Source organism: Salmo salar, chromosome ssa11 (assembly GCF_905237065.1).
Source record: "Salmo salar chromosome ssa11, Ssal_v3.1, whole genome shotgun sequence".
NCBI lineage: Eukaryota > Metazoa > Chordata > Actinopteri > Salmoniformes > Salmonidae > Salmo > Salmo salar.
The window spans coordinates 42,900,168-42,921,427 of NC_059452.1; positions in this window are offsets into that span (position 1 = coordinate 42,900,168).

Here is a 21,260-nt window from a genome sequence, read left to right on the forward strand (position 1 = left end):
AATCACTCTCCATCCCCAATAGACAATACAGCCCATAACAACAGCTTTATCACTCTTCATCCCCTATAGACAACACAGCCCTTAACCACAGTGTAATGACTCTCCATCCCCTATAGACAATACAGCCCATAACCACAGCTTCATCACTCTCCATCCCCTATAGACAATACAGCCCATAACCACAGCTTAATCACTCTCCATCCCCTATAGACAATACAGCCCATAACCACAGCTTCATCACTCTCCATCCCCTATAGACAATATAGCCCTTAACAACAGCTTAATCACTCTCCATCCCCTATAGACAATACAGCCCATAACAACAGCTTAATCACTCTCCATCTCCTATAGACAATACAGCCCTTAACCACAGCTTAATCACTCTCCATCCCCTATAGACAATACAGCCCATAACAACAGCTTAATCACTCTCCATCCCCTATAGACAATACAGCCCATAACAACAGCTTAATCACTCTCCATCCCCTATAGACAATACAGCCCTTAACAACAGCTTAATCACGCTCCATCCCCTATAGACAATATAGCCCATAACCACAGCTTCATCACTCTCCATCCCCTATAGACAATACAGCCCATAACCACAGTGTAATGACTCTCCATCCTCTATAGACAATACAGCCCATAACCACAGCTTCATCACTCTCCATCCACTATAGACAATACAGCCCATAACAAGAGATTCATCACTCTCCATCCCCTATAGACAATACAGCCCTTAACAACAGCTTAATCACTCTCCATCCCCAATAGACAATACAGCCCATAACCACAGCTTTATCACTCTTCATCCCCTATAGACAACACAGCCCTTAACCACAGTGTAATGACTCTCCATCCCCTATAGACAATACAGCCCATAGCCACAGCTTAATGACTAACCATCCCCTATAGACAATACAGCCCATAACCACAGCTTAATCACTCTCCATCCCCTATAGACAACACAGCCCTTAACCACAGTGTAATGACTCTCCATCCCCTATAGACAATACAGCCCATAACCACAGCTTCATCACTCTCCATCCCCTATAGACAATACAGCCCATAACCACAGCTTCATTACTCTCCATCCCCTATAGACAATACAGCCCTTAACCACAGTGTAATGACTCTCCATCCCCTATAGACAATACAGCCCATAACCACAGCTTAATGACTCTCCATCCCCTATAGACAATACAGCCCACAACAACAGCTTCATCACTCTCCATCCCATATAGACAATACAGCCCTTAACCACAGTGTAATGACTCTCCATCCCCTATAGACAATACAGCCCTTAACAACAGCTTAATCACTCTCCATCCCCAATAGACAATACAGCCCAAAACCACAGCTTCATCACTCTCCATACCCTATAGACAATACAGCCCATAACCACAGTGTAACAACTCTCCATCCCCTATAGACAATACAGCCCATAACAACAGCTTAATCACTCTCCATCCCCTATAGACAATACAGCCCTTAACCACAGTGTAATGACTCTCCATCCCCTATAGACAATACAGCCCATAACCACAGCTTCATCACTCTCCATCCCCTATAGACAATACAGCCCATAACAACAGCTTAATCACTCTCCATCCCCTATAGACAATACAGCCCATAACAACAGCTTAATCACTCTCCATCCCCTATAGACAATACAGCCCTTAACAACAGCTTAATCACTCTCCATCCCCTATAGACAATACAGCCCATAACAACAGTGTAATGACTCTCCATCCCCTATAGAAAATACAGCCCATAACCACAGCTTAATCACTCTCCATCCCCTATAGACAATACAGCCCAAAACCACAGCTTCATCACTCTCCATCCCCTATAGACAATACAGCCCATAACCACAGTGTAACGACTCTCCATCCCCTATAGACAATACAGCCCATAACAACAGCTTAATCACTCTCCATCCCCTATAGACAATACAGCCCTTAACCACAGTGTAATGACTCTCCATCCCCTATAGACAATACAGCCCATAACCACAGCTTAATCACTCTCCATCCCCTATAGACAATACAGCCCATAACAACAGCTTAATCACTCTCCATCTCCTATAGACAATACAGCCCTTAACCACAGCTTCATCACTCTCCATCCCCTATAGACAATACAGCCCTTAACAACAGCTTAATCACTCTCCATCCCCTATAGACAATACAGCCCTTAACAACAGCTTAATCACGCTCCATCCCCTATAGACAATATAGCCCATAACCACAGCTTCATCACTCTCCATCCCCTATAGACAATACAGCCCATAACCACAGTGTAATGACTCTCCATCCCCTATAGACAATACAGCCCATAACCACAGCTTCATCACTCTCCATCCACTATAGACAATACAGCCCATAACAAGAGATTCATCACTCTCCATCCCCTATAGACAATACAGCCCTTAACAACAGCTTAATCACTCTCCATCTCCAATAGACAATACAGCCCATAACCACAGCTTCATCACTCTTCATCCCCTATAGACAACACAGCCCTTAACCACAGTGTAATGACTCTCCATCCCCTATAGACAATACAGCCCATAGCCACAGCTTAATGACTAACCATCCCCTATAGACAATACAGCCCATAACAACAGCTTCATCACTCTCCATCCCCTATAGACAATACAGCCCTTAACCACAGTGTAATGACTCTCCATCCCCTATAGACAATACAGCCCATAAAAACAGCTTAATCACTCTCCATCCCCTATAGACAATACAGCCCTTAACAACAGCTTAATCACGCTCCATCCCCTATAGACAATACAGCCCATAACAACAGCTTAATCACTCTCCATCCCCTATAGACAATACAGCCCATAACCACAGTGTAATGACTCTCCATCCCCTATAGACAATACAGCCCATAACCACAGCTTAATCACTCTCCATCCACTATAGACAATACAGCCCATAACAAGAGATTAATCACTCTCCATCCCCTATAGACAATACAGCCCTTAACCACAGCTTAATCACTCTCCATCCCCTATAGACAATACAGCCCATAACCACAGCTTAATCACTCTCCATCCCCTATAGACAATACAGCCCATAACCACAGCTTCATCACTCTCCATCCACTATAGACAATACAGCCCATAACAAGAGATTCATCACTCTCCATCCCCTATAGACAATACAGCCCTTAACAACAGCTTAAACACTCTCCATCCCCTATAGACAATACAGCCCATAAAAAGAGATTCATCACTCTCCATCCCCTATAGACAATACAGCCCATAACAACAGCTTAATCACTCTCCATCCCCTATAGACAATACAGCCCTTAACAACAGCTTAATCACTCTCCATCCCCTATAGACAATACAGCCCAAAACCACAGCTTCATCACTCTCCATCCCCTATAGACAATACAGCCCATAACCACAGTGTAACGACTCTCCATCCCCTATAGACAATACAGCGCATAACAACAGCTTAATCTCTCTCCATCCCCTATAGACAATACAGCCCTTAACCACAGTGTAATGACTCTCCATCCAATATAGACAATACAGCACATAACCACAGCTTCATCACTCTCCATCCCCTATAGACAATACAGCCCATAACAACAGCTTAATCACTCTCCATCCCCTATAGACAATACAGCCCATAACAACAGCTTAATCACTCTCCATCCCCTATAGACAATACAGCCCATAACCACAGCTTCATCAATCTCCATCCCCTATAGACAATACAGCCCTTAACCACAGCTTAATCACTCTCCATCCCCTATAGACAATACAGCCCATAACCACAGTGTAATGACTCTCCATCCCCTATAGAAAATACAGCCCATAACCACAGCTTAATCACTCTCCATCCCCTATAGACAATACAGGCCAAAACCACAGCTTCATCACTCTCCATCCCCTATAGACAATACAGCCCATAACCACAGTGTAACGACTCTCCATCCCCTATAGACAATACAGCCCATAACAACAGCTTAATCACTCTCCATCCCCTATAGACAATACAGCCCTTAACCACAGTGTAATGACTCTCCATCCCCTATAGACAATACAGCCTTTATCCACAGCTTCATCACTCTCCATCCCCTATAGACAATACAGCCCATAACCACAGCTTAATCACTCTCCATCCCCTATAGACAATACAGCACATAACCACAGCTTCATCACTCTCCATCCCCTATAGACAATACAGCCCTTAACCACAGTGTAATGACTCTCCATCCCCTATAGACAATACAGCCCATAACCACAGCTTAATGACTCTCCATCCCCTATAGACAATACAGCCCATAACAACAGCTTCATCACTCTCCATCCCCTATAGACAATACAGCCCTTAACCACAGTGTAATGACTCTCCATCCCCTATAGACAATACAGCCCATAAAAACAGCTTAATCACTCTCCATCCCCTATAGACAATACAGCCCTTAACCACGGTGTAATGACTCTCCATCCCCTATAGATAATACAGCCCTTAACAACAGCTTAATCACTCTCCATCCCCTATAGACAATACAGCCCAAAACCACAGCTTCATCACTCTCCATCCCCTATAGACAATACAGCCCATAACCACAGTGTAACGACTCTCCATCCCCTATAGACAATACAGCCCATAACAACAGCTTAATCACTCTCCATCCCCTATAGACAATACAGCCCTTAACCACAGTGTAATGACTATCCATCCCCTATAGACAATACAGCCCATAACCACAGCTTAATCACTCTCCATCCCCTATAGACAATACAGCCCTTAACAACAGCTTCAGCACTCTCCATCCCCTATAGACAATACAGCCCTTAACAACAGCTTAATCACTCTCCATCCCCTATAGACAATACAGCCCAAAACCACAGCTTCATCACTCTCCATCCCCTATAGACAATACAGCCCATAACCACAGTGTAACGACTCTCCATCCCCTATAGACAATACAGCCCATAACAACAGCGTAATCACTCTCCATCCCCTATAGACAATACAGCCCTTAACCACAGTGTAATGACTCTCCATCCCCTATAGACAATACAGCCCATAACCACAGTGTAATGACTCTCCATCCCCTATAGACAATACAGCCCATAACAACAGCTTAATCACTCTCCATCTCCTATAGACAATCCAGCCCTTAACCACAGCTTAATCACTCTCCATCCCCTATAGACAATACAGCCCATAACAACAGCTTAATCACTCTCCATCCCCTATAGACAATACAGCCCATAACAAGAGATTCATCACTCTCCATCCCATATAGACAATACAGCCCTTAACCACAGTGTAATGACTCTCCATCCCCTATAGACAATACAGCCCATAACAACAGCTTAATCACTCTCCATCTCCTATAGACAATCCAGCCCTTAACCACAGCTTAATCACTCTCCATCCCCTATAGACAATACAGCCCATAACAACAGCTTAATCACTCTCCATCCCCTATAGACAATACAGCCCATAACAAGAGATTCATCACTCTCCATCCCCTATAGACAATACAGCCCATAACAACAGCTTAATCACTCTCCATCCCCTATAGACAATACAGCCCTTAACAACAGCTTAATCACTCTCCATCCTCTATAGACAATACAGCCCAAAACCACAGCTTCATCACTCTCCATCCCCTATAGACAATACAGCCCATAACCACAGTGTAACGACTCTCCATCCCCTATAGACAATACAGCCCATAACAACAGCTTAATCACTCTCCATCCCCTATAGACAATACAGCCCTTAACCACAGTGTAATGACTCTCCATCCCCTATAGACAATACAGCCCATAACCACAGCTTAATCACTCTCCATCCCCTATAGACAATACAGCCCATAACAACAGCTTAATCACTCTCCATCCCCTATAGACAATACAGCCCATAACAACAGCTTAATCACTCTCCATCCCCTATAGACAATACAGCCCTTAACCACAGCTTAATCACTCTCCATCCCCTATAGACAATACAGCCCATAACCACAGTGTAATGACTCTCCATCCCCTATAGAAAATACAGCCCATAACAACAGCTTAATCACTCTCCATCCCCTATAGACAATACAGCCCAAAACCACAGCTTCATCACTCTCCATCCCCTATAGACAATACAGCCCATAACCACAGTGTAACGACTCTCCATCCCCTATAGACAATACAGCCCATAACAACAGCTTAATCACTCTCCATCCCCTATAGACAATACAGCCCTTAACCACAGTGTAATGACTCTCCATCCCCTATAGACAATACAGCCCATAACCACAGCTTCATCACTCTCCATCCCCTATAGACAATACAGCCCATAACCACAGCTTAATCACTCTCCATCCCCTATAGACAATACAGCCCATAACCACAGCTTCATCACTCTCCATCCCCTATAGACAATATAGCCCTTAACAACAGCTTAATCACTCTCCATCCCCTATAGACAATACAGCCCATAACAACAGCTTAATCACTCTCCATCTCCTATAGACAATACAGCCCTTAACCACAGCTTAATCACTCTCCATCCCCTATAGACAATACAGCCCATAACAACAGCTTAATCACTCTCCATCCCCTATAGACAATACAGCCCATAACAACAGCTTAATCACTCTCCATCCCCTATAGACAATACAGCCCTTAACAACAGCTTAATCACGCTCCATCCCCTATAGACAATATAGCCCATAACCACAGCTTCATCACTCTCCATCCCCTATAGACAATACAGCCCATAACCACAGTGTAATGACTCTCCATCCTCTATAGACAATACAGCCCATAACCACAGCTTCATCACTCTCCATCCCCTATAGACAATACAGCCCTTAACAACAGCTTAATCACTCTCCATCCCCAATAGACAATACAGCCCATAACCACAGCTTCATCACTCTTCATCCCCTATAGACAACACAGCCCTTAACCACAGTGTAATGACTCTCCATCCCCTATAGACAATACAGCCCATAGCCACAGCTTAATGACTAACCATCCCCTATAGACAATACAGCCCATAACAACAGCTTCATCACTCTCCATCCCCTATAGACAATACAGCCCTTAACCACAGTGTAATGACTCTCCATCCCCCATAGACAATACAGCCCATAAAAACAGCTTAATCACTCTCCATCCACTATAGACAATACAGCCCATAACAAGAGATTCATCACTCTCCATCCCCTATAGACAATACAGCCCTTAACAACAGCTTAATCACTCTCCATCCCCAATAGACAATACAGCCCATAACCACAGCTTCATCACTCTCCATCCCCTATAGACAATACAGCCCTTAACCACAGTGTAATGACTCTCCATCCCCTATAGACAATACAGCCCATAGCCACAGCTTAATGACTAACCATCCCCTATAGACAATACAGCCCATAACAACAGCTTAATCACTCTCCATCCCCTATAGACAATACAGCCCTTAACCACAGTGTAATGACTCTCCATCCCCTATAGACAATACAGCCCATAACAACAGCTTAATCACTCTCCATCCCCTATAGACAATACAGCCCTTAACAACAGCTTAATCACTCTCCATCCCCCATAGACAATACAGCCCATAACAACAGCTTAATCACTCTCCATCTCCTATAGACAATACAGCCCTTAACCACAGCTTAATCACTCTCCATCCCCTATAGACAATACAGCCCATAACAACAGCTTAATCACTCTCCATCCCCAATAGACAATACAGCCCATAACCACAGCTTCATCACTCTTCATCCCCTATAGACAACACAGCCCTTAACCACAGTGTAATGACTCTCCATCCCCTATAGACAATACAGCCCATAGCCACAGCTTAATGACTAACCATCCCCTATAGACAATACAGCCCATAACAACAGCTTCATCACTCTCCATCCCCTATAGACAATACAGCCCTTAACCACAGTGTAATGACTCTCCATCCCCTATAGACAATACAGCCCATAAAAACAGCTTAATCACTCTCCATCCCCTATAGACAATACAGCCCATAACAACAGCTTAATCACTCTCCATCCCCTATAGACAATACAGCCCATAACCACAGCTTCATCACTCTCCATCCCCTATAGACAATACAGCCCATAACAACAGCTTAATCACTCTCCATCCCCTATAGACAATACAGCCCATAACCACAGCTTAATCACTCTCCATCCCCTATAGACAATACAGCCCATAACCACAGTGTAATCACTCTCCATCCCCTATAGACAATACAGCCCATAGCCACAGCTTAATGACTAACCATCCCCTATAGACAATACAGCCCATAACAACAGCTTCATCACTCTCCATCCCCTATAGACAATACAGCCCTTAACCACAGTGTAATGACTCTCCATCCCCTATAGACAATACAGCCCATAACAACAGCTTAATCACTCTCCATCCCCTATAGACAATACAGCCCTTAACAACAGCTTAATCACTCTCCATCCCCCATAGACAATACAGCCCATAACAACAGCTTAATCACTCTCCATCTCCTATAGACAATACAGCCCTTAACCACAGCTTAATCACTCTCCATCCCCTATAGACAATACAGCCCATAACAACAGCTTAATCACTCTCCATCCCCTATAGACAATACAGCCCATAACAACAGCTTAATCACTCTCCATCCCCTATAGACAATACAGCCCTTAACAACAGCTTAATCACGCTCCATCCCCTATAGACAATATAGCCCATAACCACAGCTTCATCACTCTCCATCCCCTATAGACAATACAGCCCATAACCACAGTGTAATGACTCTCCATCCTCTATAGACAATACAGCCCATAACCACAGCTTCATCACTCTCCATCCCCTATAGACAATACAGCCCATAACAAGAGATTAATCACTCTCCATCCCCTATAGACAATACAGCCCTTAACAACAGCTTAATCACTCTCCATCCCCAATAGACAATACAGCCCATAACCACAGCTTCATCACTCTTCATCCCCTATAGACAACACAGCCCTTAACCACAGTGTAATGACTCTCCATCCCCTATAGACAATACAGCCCATAGCCACAGCTTAATGACTAACCATCCCCTATAGACAATACAGCCCATAACAACAGCTTAATCACTCTCCATCCCCTATAGACAATACAGCCCATAACCACAGTGTAATGACTCTCCATCCCCTATAGACAATACAGCCCATAAAAACAGCTTAATCACTCTCCATCCACTATAGACAATACAGCCCATAACAAGAGATTCATCACTCTCCATCCCCTATAGACAATACAGCCCTTAACAACAGCTTAATCACTCTCCATCCCCAATAGACAATACAGCCCATAACCACAGCTTCATCACTCTTCATCCCCTATAGACAACACAGCCCTTAACCACAGTGTAATGACTCTCCATCCCCTATAGACAATACAGCCCATAGCCACAGCTTAATGACTAACCATCCCCTATAGACAATACAGCCCATAACAACAGCTTCATCACTCTCCATCCCCTATAGACAATACAGCCCATAAAAACAGCTTAATCACTCTCCATCCCCTATAGACAATACAGCCCTTAACAACAGCTTAATCACTCTCCATCCCCCATAGACAATACAGCCCATAACAACAGCTTAATCACTCTCCATCCCCTATAGACAATACAGCCCTTAACAACAGCTTAATCACTCTCCATCCCCTATAGACAATACAGTCCTTAACAACAGGTTAATCACGCTCCATCCCCTATAGACAATACAGCCCATAACAACAGCTTCATAACTCTCCATCCCCTATAGACAATACAGCCCATAACCACAGTGTAATGACTCTCCATCCTCTATAGACAATACAGCCCATAACCACAGCTTCATCACTCTCCATCCCCTATAGACAATACAGCCCATAACAAGAGATTCATCACTCTCCATCCCCTATAGACAATACAGCCCTTAACAACAGCTTAATCACTCTCCATCCCCTATAGACAATACAGCCCATAACAAGAGATTAATCACTCTCCATCCCCTATAGACAATACAGCCCATAACAACAGCTTAATCACTCTCCATCCCCTATAGACAATACAGCCCTTAACAACAGCTTAATCACTCTCCATCCCCTATAGACAATACAGCCCAAAACCACAGCTTCATCACTCTCCATCCCCTATAGACAATACAGCCCATAACCACAGTGTAACGACTCTCCATCCCCTATAGACAATACAGCGCATAACAACAGCTTAATCACTCTCCATCCCCTATAGACAATACAGCCCTTAACCACAGTGTAATGACTCTCCATCCCCTATAGACAATACAGCCCAAAACCACAGCTTAATCACTCTCCATCCCCTATAGACAATACAGCCCATAACAACAGCTTAATCACTCTCCATCCCCTATAGACAATACAGCCCATAACAACAGCTTAATCACTCTCCATCCCCTATAGACAATACAGCCCTTAACAACAGCTTAATCACTCTCCATCCCCTATAGACAATACAGCCCATAACAACAGCTTCATCACTCTCCATCCCCTATAGACAATACAGCCCATAACCACAGTGTAATGACTCTCCATCCCCTATAGACAATACAGCCCATAACCACAGCTTCATCACTCTCCATCCCCTATAGACAATACAGCCCTTAACAACAGCTTAATCACTCTCCATCCCCTATAGACAATACAGCCCATAACCACAGCTTCATCACTCTCCATCCCCTATAGACAATACAGCCCATAACCACAGTGTAATGACTCTCCATCCCCTATAGACAATACAGCCCATAACCACAGCTTAATGACTATCCATCCCCTATAGACAATACAGCCCATAACCACAGCTTAATCACTCTCCATCCCCTATAGACAATACAGCCCTTAACCACAGTGTAATGACTCTCCATCCCCCTATAGACAATACAGCCCATAAACAACAGCTTAATCACTCTCCATCCACTATAGACAATACAGCCCATAACAAGAGATTCATCACTCTCCATCCCCTATAGACAATACAGCCCTTAACAACAGCTTAATCACTCTCCATCCCCTATAGACAATACAGCCCATAACCACAGCTTAATCACTCTCCATCCCCTATAGACAACACAGCCCTTAACCACAGTGTAATGACTCTCCATCCCCTATAGACAATACAGCCCATAACCACAGCTTAATGACTCTCCATCCCCTATAGACAATACAGCCCATAACAACAGCTTAATCACTCTCCATCCCCTATAGACAATACAGCCCTTAACCACAGTGTAATGACTCTCCATCCCCTATAGACAATACAGCCCATAAAAACAGCTTAATCACTCTCCATCCCCTATAGACAATACAGCCCTTAACCACAGCTTAATCACTCTCCATCCCCTATAGACAATACAGCCCATAACAACAGCTTAATCACTCTCCATCCCCTATAGACAATACAGCCCATAACCACAGCTTAATCACTCTCCATCCCCTATAGACAATACAGCCCATAACAACAGCTTAATCACTCTCCATCCCCTATAGACAATACAGCCCATAACCACAGCTTAATCACTCTTCATCCCCTATAGACAATACAGCCCTTAACCACAGTGTAATGACTCTCCATCCCCTATAGACAATACAGCCCATAACCACAGCTTAATGACTCTCCATCCCCTATAGACAATACAGCCCATAACCACAGCTTAATCACTCTCCATCCCCTATAGACAATACAGCCCTTAACCACAGCGTAATGACTCTCCATCCCCTATAGACAATACAGCCCATAAAAACAGCTTAATCACTCTCCATCCCCTATAGACAATACAGCCCTTAACAACAGCTTAATCACTCTCCATCCCCCATAGACAATACAGCCCATAACAACAGCTTAATCACTCTCCATCCCCTATAGACAATACAGCCCTTAACAACAGCTTAATCACTCTCCATCCCCTATAGACAATACAGCCCATAACAACAGCTTAATCACTCTCCATCCCCTATAGACAATACAGCCCATAACAACAGCTTAATCACTCTCCATCCCCTATAGACAATACAGCCCTTAACCACAGTGTAATGACTCTCCATCCCCTATAGACAATACAGCCCATAGCCACAGCTTAATGACTATCCATCCCCTATAGACAATACAGCCCATAACAACAGCTTAATCACTCTCCATCCCCTATAGACAATACAGCCCTTAACCACAGTGTAATGACTCTCCATCCCCTATAGACAATACAGCCCATAAACAAACAGCTTAATCACTCTCCATCCCCTATAGACAATACAGCCCATAACAACAGCTTAATCACTCTCCATCCCCTATAGACAATACAGCCCATAACAACAGCTTAATCACTCTCCATCTCCCTATAGACAATACAGCCCATAACAACAGCTTAATCACTCTCCATCCCCTATAGACAATACAGCCCATAACAACAGCTTAATCACTCTCCATCCCCTATAGACAATACAGCCCATAACAACAGCTTAATCACTCTCCATCCCCTATAGACAATACAGCCCTTAACAACAGCTTAATCACTCTCCATCCCCTATAGACAATACAGCCCATAACCACAGTGTAATGACTCTCCATCCTCTATAGACAATACAGCCCATAACCACAGCTTCATCACTCTCCATCCACTATAGACAATACAGCCCATAACAAGAGATTCATCACTCTCCATCCCCTATAGACAATACAGCCCTTAACAACAGCTTAATCACTCTCCATCCCCAATAGACAATACAGCCCATAACCACAGCTTCATCACTCTTCATCCCCTATAGACAACACAGCCCATAACAACAGCGTAATGACTCTCCATCCCCTATAGACAATACAGCCCATAACCACAGCTTAATGACTATCCATCCCCTATAGACAATACAGCCCATAACAACAGCTTAATCACTCTCCATCCCCTATAGACAATACAGCCCATAACCACAGTGTAATGACTCTCCATCCCCTATAGACAATACAGCCCATAAAAACAGCTTAATCACTCTCCATCCACTATAGACAATACAGCCCATAACAAGAGATTCATCACTCTCCATCCCCTATAGACAATACAGCCCTTAACAACAGCTTAATCACTCTCCATCCCCAATAGACAATACAGCCCATAACCACAGCTTCATCACTCTCCATCCCCTATAGACAATACAGCCCATAACCACAGTGTAATGACTCTCCATCCCCTATAGACAATACAGCCCATAACCACAGCTTAATGACTATCCATCCCCTATAGACAATACAGCCCATAACAACAGCTTAATCACTCTCCATCCCCTATAGACAATACAGCCCATAACCACAGCTTAATCACTCTCCATCCCCTATAGACAATACAGCCCATAACAACAGCTTAATCACTCTCCATCCCCTATAGACAATACAGCCCATAACAACAGCTTAATCACTCTCCATCTCCCTATAGACAATACAGCCCTTAACAACAGCTTAATCACTCTCCATCCCCTATAGACAATACAGCCCTTAACAACAGCTTAATCACGCTCCATCCCCTATAGACAATACAGCCCATAACAACAGCTTAATCACTCTCCATCCCCTATAGACAATACAGCCCATAACCACAGTGTAATGACTCTCCATCCCTATAGACAATACAGCCCATAACAACAGCTTAATCACTCTCCATCCCCTATAGACAATACAGCCCATAACAAGAGATTCATCACTCTCCATCCCCTATAGACAATACAGCCCTTAACAACAGCTTAATCACTCTCCATCCCCTATAGACAATACAGCCCATAACAAGAGCTTAATCACTCTCCATCCCCTATAGACAATACAGCCCATAACAACAGCTTAATCACTCTCCATCCCCTATAGACAATACAGCCCATAACAACAGCTTAATCACTCTCCATCCCCTATAGACAATACAGCCCAAAACCACAGCTTCATCACTCTCCATCCCCTATAGACAATACAGCCCATAACCACAGTGTAACGACTCTCCATCCCCTATAGACAATACAGCCCATAACAACAGCTTAATCACTCTCCATCCCCTATAGACAATACAGCCCTTAACCACAGTGTAATGACTCTCCATCCCCTATAGACAATACAGCCCATAAACACAGCTTCATCACTCTCCATCCCCTATAGACAATACAGCCCATAACAACAGCTTAATCACTCTCCATCCCCTATAGACAATACAGCCCATAACAACAGCTTAATCACTCTCCATCCCCTATAGACAATACAGCCCTTAACAACAGCTTAATCACTCTCCATCCCCTATAGACAATACAGCCCATAACCACAGCTTAATCACTCTCCATCCCCTATAGACAATACAGCCCATAACCACAGTGTAATGACTCTCCATCCCCTATAGACAATACAGCCCATAACAACAGCTTAATCACTCTCCATCCCCTATAGACAATACAGCCCTTAACAACAGCTTAATCACTCTCCATCCCCTATAGACAATACAGCCCATAACCACAGCTTCATCACTCTCCATCCCCTATAGACAATACAGCCCTTAACCACAGTGTAATGACTCTCCATCCCCTATAGACAATACAGCCCATAACAACAGCTTAATGACTATCCATCCCCTATAGACAATACAGCCCATAACAACAGCTTAATCACTCTCCATCCCCTATAGACAATACAGCCCTTAACCACAGTGTAATGACTCTCCATCCCCCTATAGACAATACAGCCCATAAAAACAGCTTAATCACTCTCCATCCACTATAGACAATACAGCCCATAACAACGAGATTCATCACTCTCCATCCCCTATAGACAATACAGCCCTTAACAACAGCTTAATCACTCTCCATCCCCAATAGACAATACAGCCCATAACCACAGCTTCATCACTCTCCATCCCCTATAGACAATACAGCCCATAACCACAGTGTAATGACTCTCCATCCCCTATAGACAATACAGCCCTTAACCACAGCTTAATGACTCTCCATCCCCTATAGACAATACAGCCCATAACAACAGCTTAATCACTCTCCATCCCCTATAGACAATACAGCCCTTAACCACAGTGTAATGACTCTCCATCCCCTATAGACAATACAGCCCATAAAAACAGCTTAATCACTCTCCATCCCCTATAGACAATACAGCCCTTAACAACAGCTTAATCACTCTCCATCCCCTATAGACAATACAGCCCATAACAACAGCTTAATCACTCTCCATCTCCTATAGACAATACAGCCCATAACCACAGCTTAATCACTCTCCATCCCCTATAGACAATACAGCCCATAACAACAGCTTAATCACTCTCCATCCCCAATAGACAATACAGCCCATAACCACAGCTTCATCACTCTTCATCCCCTATAGACAATACAGCCCTTAACCACAGTGTAATGACTCTCCATCCCCTATAGACAATACAGCCCATAGCCACAGCTTAATGACTAACCATCCCCTATAGACAATACAGCCCATAACAACAGCTTCATCACTCTCCATCCCCTATAGACAATACAGCCCTTAACCACAGTGTAATGACTCTCCATCCCCTATAGACAATACAGCCCATAAAAACAGCTTAATCACTCTCCATCCCCTATAGACAATACAGCCCATAACAACAGCTTAATCACTCTCCATCCCCTATAGACAATACAGCCCATAACAACAGCTTAATCACTCTCCATCTCCTATAGACAATACAGCCCTTAACCACAGCTTAATCACTCTCCATCCCCTATAGACAATACAGCCCATAACAACAGCTTAATCACTCTCCATCCCCAATAGACAATACAGCCCATAACCACAGCTTCATCACTCTTCATCCCCTATAGACAACACAGCCCTTAACCACAGTGTAATGACTCTCCATCCCCTATAGACAATACAGCCCATAGCCACAGCTTAATGACTAACCATCCCCTATAGACAATACAGCCCATAACCACAGCTTAATCACTCTCCATCCCCTATAGACAATACAGCCCTTAACCACAGTGTAATGACTCTCCATCCCCTATAGACAATACAGCCCATAAAAACAGCTTAATCACTCTCCATCCCCTATAGACAATACAGCCCTTAACAACAGCTTAATCACTCTCCATCCCCCATAGACAATACAGCCCATAACAACAGCTTAATCACTCTCCATCTCCTATAGACAATACAGCCCTTAACCACAGCTTAATCACTCTCCATCCCCTATAGACAATACAGCCCATAACAACAGCTTAATCACTCTCCATCCCCTATAGACAATACAGCCCATAACAACAGCTTAATCACTCTCCATCCCCTATAGACAATACAGCCCATAACAACAGCTTAATCACTCTCCATCCCCTATAGACAATACAGCCCATAACCACAGTGTAATGACTCTCCATCCCCTATAGACAATACAGCCCATAACCACAGCTTAATCACTCTCCATCCCCTATAGACAATACAGCCCATAACAAGAGATTCATCACTCTCCATCCCCTATAGACAATACAGCCCTTAACAACAGCTTAATCACTCTCCATCCCCAATAGACAATACAGCCCATAACCACAGCTTCATCACTCTTCATCCCCTATAGACAACACAGCCCTTAACCACAGTGTAATGACTCTCCATCCCCTATAGACAATACAGCCCATAGCCACAGCTTAATGACTAACCATCCCCTATAGACAATACAGCCCATAACAACAGCTTCATCACTCTCCATCCCCTATAGACAATACAGCCCTTAACCACAGTGTAATGACTCTCCATCCCCTATAGACAATACAGCCCATAAAAACAGCTTAATCACTCTCCATCCACTATAGACAATACAGCCCATAACAAGAGATTCATCACTCTCCATCCCCTATAGACAATACAGCCCTTAACAACAGCTTAATCACTCTCCATCCCCAATAGACAATACAGCCCATAACCACAGCTTCATCACTCTTCATCCCCTATAGACAACACAGCCCTTAACCACAGTGTAATGACTCTCCATCCCCTATAGACAATACAGCCCATAGCCACAGCTTAATGACTAACCATCCCCTATAGACAATACAGCCCATAACAACAGCTTCATCACTCTCCATCCCCTATAGACAATACAGCCCATAAAAACAGCTTAATCACTCTCCATCCCCTATAGACAATACAGCCCTTAACAACAGCTTAATCACTCTCCATCCCCCATAGACAATACAGCCCATAACAACAGCTTAATCACTCTCCATCTCCTATAGACAATACAGCCCTTAACCACAGCTTAATCACTCTCCATCCCCTATAGACAATACAGTCCTTAACAACAGGTTAATCACGCTCCATCCCCTATAGACAATACAGCCCATAACAACAGCTTCATAACTCTCCATCCCCTATAGACAATACAGCCCATAACCACAGTGTAATGACTCTCCATCCTCTATAGACAATACAGCCCATAACCACAGCTTCATCACTCTCCATCCACTATAGACAATACAGCCCATAACAAGAGATTCATCACTCTCCATCCCCTTTAGACAATACAGCCCTTAACAACAGCTTAATCACTCTCCATCCCCTATAGACAATACAGCCCATAACAAGAGATTCATCACTCTCCATCCCCTATAGACAATACAGCCCATAACAACAGCTTAATCACTCTCCATCCCCTATAGACAATACAGCCCTTAACAACAGCTTAATCACTCTCCATCCCCTATAGACAATACAGCCCAAAACCACAGCTTCATCACTCTCCATCCCCTATAGACAATACAGCCCATAACCACAGTGTAACGACTCTCCATCCCCTATAGACAATACAGCGCATAACAACAGCTTAATCACTCTCCATCCCCTATAGACAATACAGCCCTTAACCACAGTGTAATGACTCTCCATCCCCTATAGACAATACAGCCCAAAACCACAGCTTCATCACTCTCCATCCCCTATAGACAATACAGCCCATAACAACAGCTTAATCACTCTCCATCCCCTATAGACAATACAGCCCATAACAACAGCTTAATCACTCTCCATCCCCTATAGACAATACAGCCCATAACCACAGCTTCATCAATCTCCATCCCCTATAGACAATACAGCCCTTAACCACAGCTTAATCACTCTCCATCCCCTATAGACAATACAGCCCATAACCACAGTGTAATGACTCTCCATCCCCTATAGAAAATACAGCCCATAACCACAGCTTCATCACTCTCCATCCCCTATAGACAATACAGCCCAAAACCACAGCTTAATCACTCTCCATCCCCTATAGACAATACAGCCCATAACCACAGTGTAACGACTCTCCATCCCCTATAGACAATACAGCCCATAACCACAGCTTAATCACTCTCCATCCCCTATAGACAATACAGCCCTTAACCACAGTGTAATGACTCTCCATCCCCTATAGACAATACAGCCTTTATCCACAGCTTCATCACTCTCCATCCCCTATAGACAATACAGCCCATAACCACAGCTTAATCACTCTCCATCCCCTATAGACAATAAAGCACATAACCACAGCTTCATCACTCTCCATCCCCTATAGACAATACAGCCCTTAACCACAGTGTAATGACACTCCATCCCCTATAGACAATACAGCCCATAACCACAGCTTAATGACTCTCCATCCCCTATAGACATTACAGCCCATAACAACAGCTTCATCACTCTCCATCCCCTATAGACAATACAGCCCTTAACCACAGTGTAATGACTCTCCATCCCCTATAGACAATACAGCCCATAAAAACAGCTTAATCACTCTCCATCCCCTATAGACAATACAGCCCTTAACCACAGTGTAATGACTCTCCATCCCCTATAGACAATACAGCCCATAACAACAGCTTAATCACTCTCCATCCCCTATAGACAATACAGCCCAAAACCACAGCTTCATCACTCTCCATCCCCTATAGACAATACAGCCCATAACCACAGTGTAACGACTCTCCATCCCCTATAGACAATACAGCCCATAACAACAGCTTAATCACTCTCCATCCCCTATAGACAATACAGCACTTAACCACAGTGTAATTACTATCCATCCCCTATAGACAATACAGCCCATAACCACAGCTTAATCACTCTCCATCCCCTGTAGACAATACAGCCCTTAACAACAGCTTAATCACTCTCCATCCCCTATAGACAATACAGCCCTTAACAACAGCTTAATCACTCTCCATCCCCTATAGAGAATACAGCCCAAAACCACAGCTTCATCTCTCTCCATCCCCTATAGACAATACAGCCCATAACCACAGTGTAACGACTCTCCATCCCCTATAGACAATACAGCCCATAACAACAGCGTAATCACTCTCCATCCCCTATAGACAATACAGCCCTTAACCACAGTGTAATGACTCTCCATCCCCTATAGACAATACAGCCCATAACCACAGCTTAATCACTCTCCATCCCCTATAGACAATACAGCCCATAACCACAGCTTCATTACTCTCCATCCCCTATAGACAATACAGCCCATAACCACAGCTTCATCACTCTCCATCCCTTATAGACAATACAGCCCATAACAACAGCTTAATCACTCTCCATCCCCTATAGACAATACAGCCCATAACCACAGCTTAATCACTCTCCATCCCCTATAGACAATACAGCCCTTAACCACAGCTTAATCACTCTCCATCCCCTATAGACAATACAGCCCATAACCACAGTGTAATGACTCTCCATCCCCTATAGAAAATACAGCCCATAACCACAGCTTAATCACTCTCCATCCCCTATAGACAATACAGCCCAAAACCACAGCTTCATCACTCTCCATCCCCTATAGACAATACAGCCCATAACCACAGTGTAACGACTCTCCATCCCCTATAGACAATACAGCCCATAACAACAGCTTAATCACTCTCCATCCCCTATAGACAATACAGCCCTTAACCACAGTGTAATGACTCTCCATCCCCTATAGACAATACAGCCCATAACCACAGCTTCATCACTCTCCATCCCCTATAGACAATACAGCCCATAACCACAGCTTAATCACTCTCCATCCCCTATAGACAATACAGCCCATAACCACAGCTTCATCACTCTCCATCCCCTATAGACAATATAGCCCTTAACAACAGCTTAATCACTCTCCATCCCCTATAGACAATACAGCCCATAACAACAGCTTAATCACTCTCCATCTCCTATAGACAATACAGCCCTTAACAACAGCTTAATCACTCTCCATCCCCTATAGACAATACAGCCCATAACAACAGCTTAATCACTCTCCATCCCCTATAGACAATACAGCCCATAACAACAGCTTAATCACTCTCCATCCCCTATAGACAATACAGCCCTTAACAACAGCTTAATCACGCTCCATCCCCTATAGACAATTTAGCCCATAACCACAGCTTCATCACTCTCCATCCCCTATAGACAATACAGCCCATAACCACAGTGTAATGACTCTCCATCCTCTATAGACAATACAGCCCATAACCACAGCTTCATCACTCTCCATCCACTATAGACAATACAGCCCATAACAAGAGATTCATCACTCTCCATCCCCTATAGACAATACAGCCCTTAACAACAGCTTAATCACTCTCCATCCCCAATAGACAATACAGCCCATAACCACAGCTTCATCACTCTTCATCCCCTATAGACAACACAGCCCTTAACCACAGTGTAATGACTCTCCATCCCCTATAGACAATACAGCCCATAGCCACAGCTTAATGACTAACCATCCCCTATAGACAATACAGCCCATAACAACAGCTTAATCACTCTCCATCCCCTATAGACAATACAGCCCATAACAAGAGATTCATCACTCTCCATCCCCTATAGACAATACAGCCCTTAACAACAGCTTAATCACTCTCCATCCCCAATAGACAATACAGCCCATAACCACAGCTTCATCACTCTCCATCCCCTATAGACAATACAGCCCTTAACCACAGTGTAATGACTCTCCATCCCCTATAGACAATACAGCCCATAGCCACAGCTTAATGACTATCCATCCCCTATAGACAATACAGCCCATAACAACAGCTTCATCACTCTCCATCCCCTATAGACAATACAGCCCTTAACCACAGTGTAATGACTCTCCATCCCCTATAGACAATACAGCCCATAAAAACAGCTTAATCACTCTCCATCCCCTATAGACAATACAGCCCTTAACAACAGCTTAATCACTCT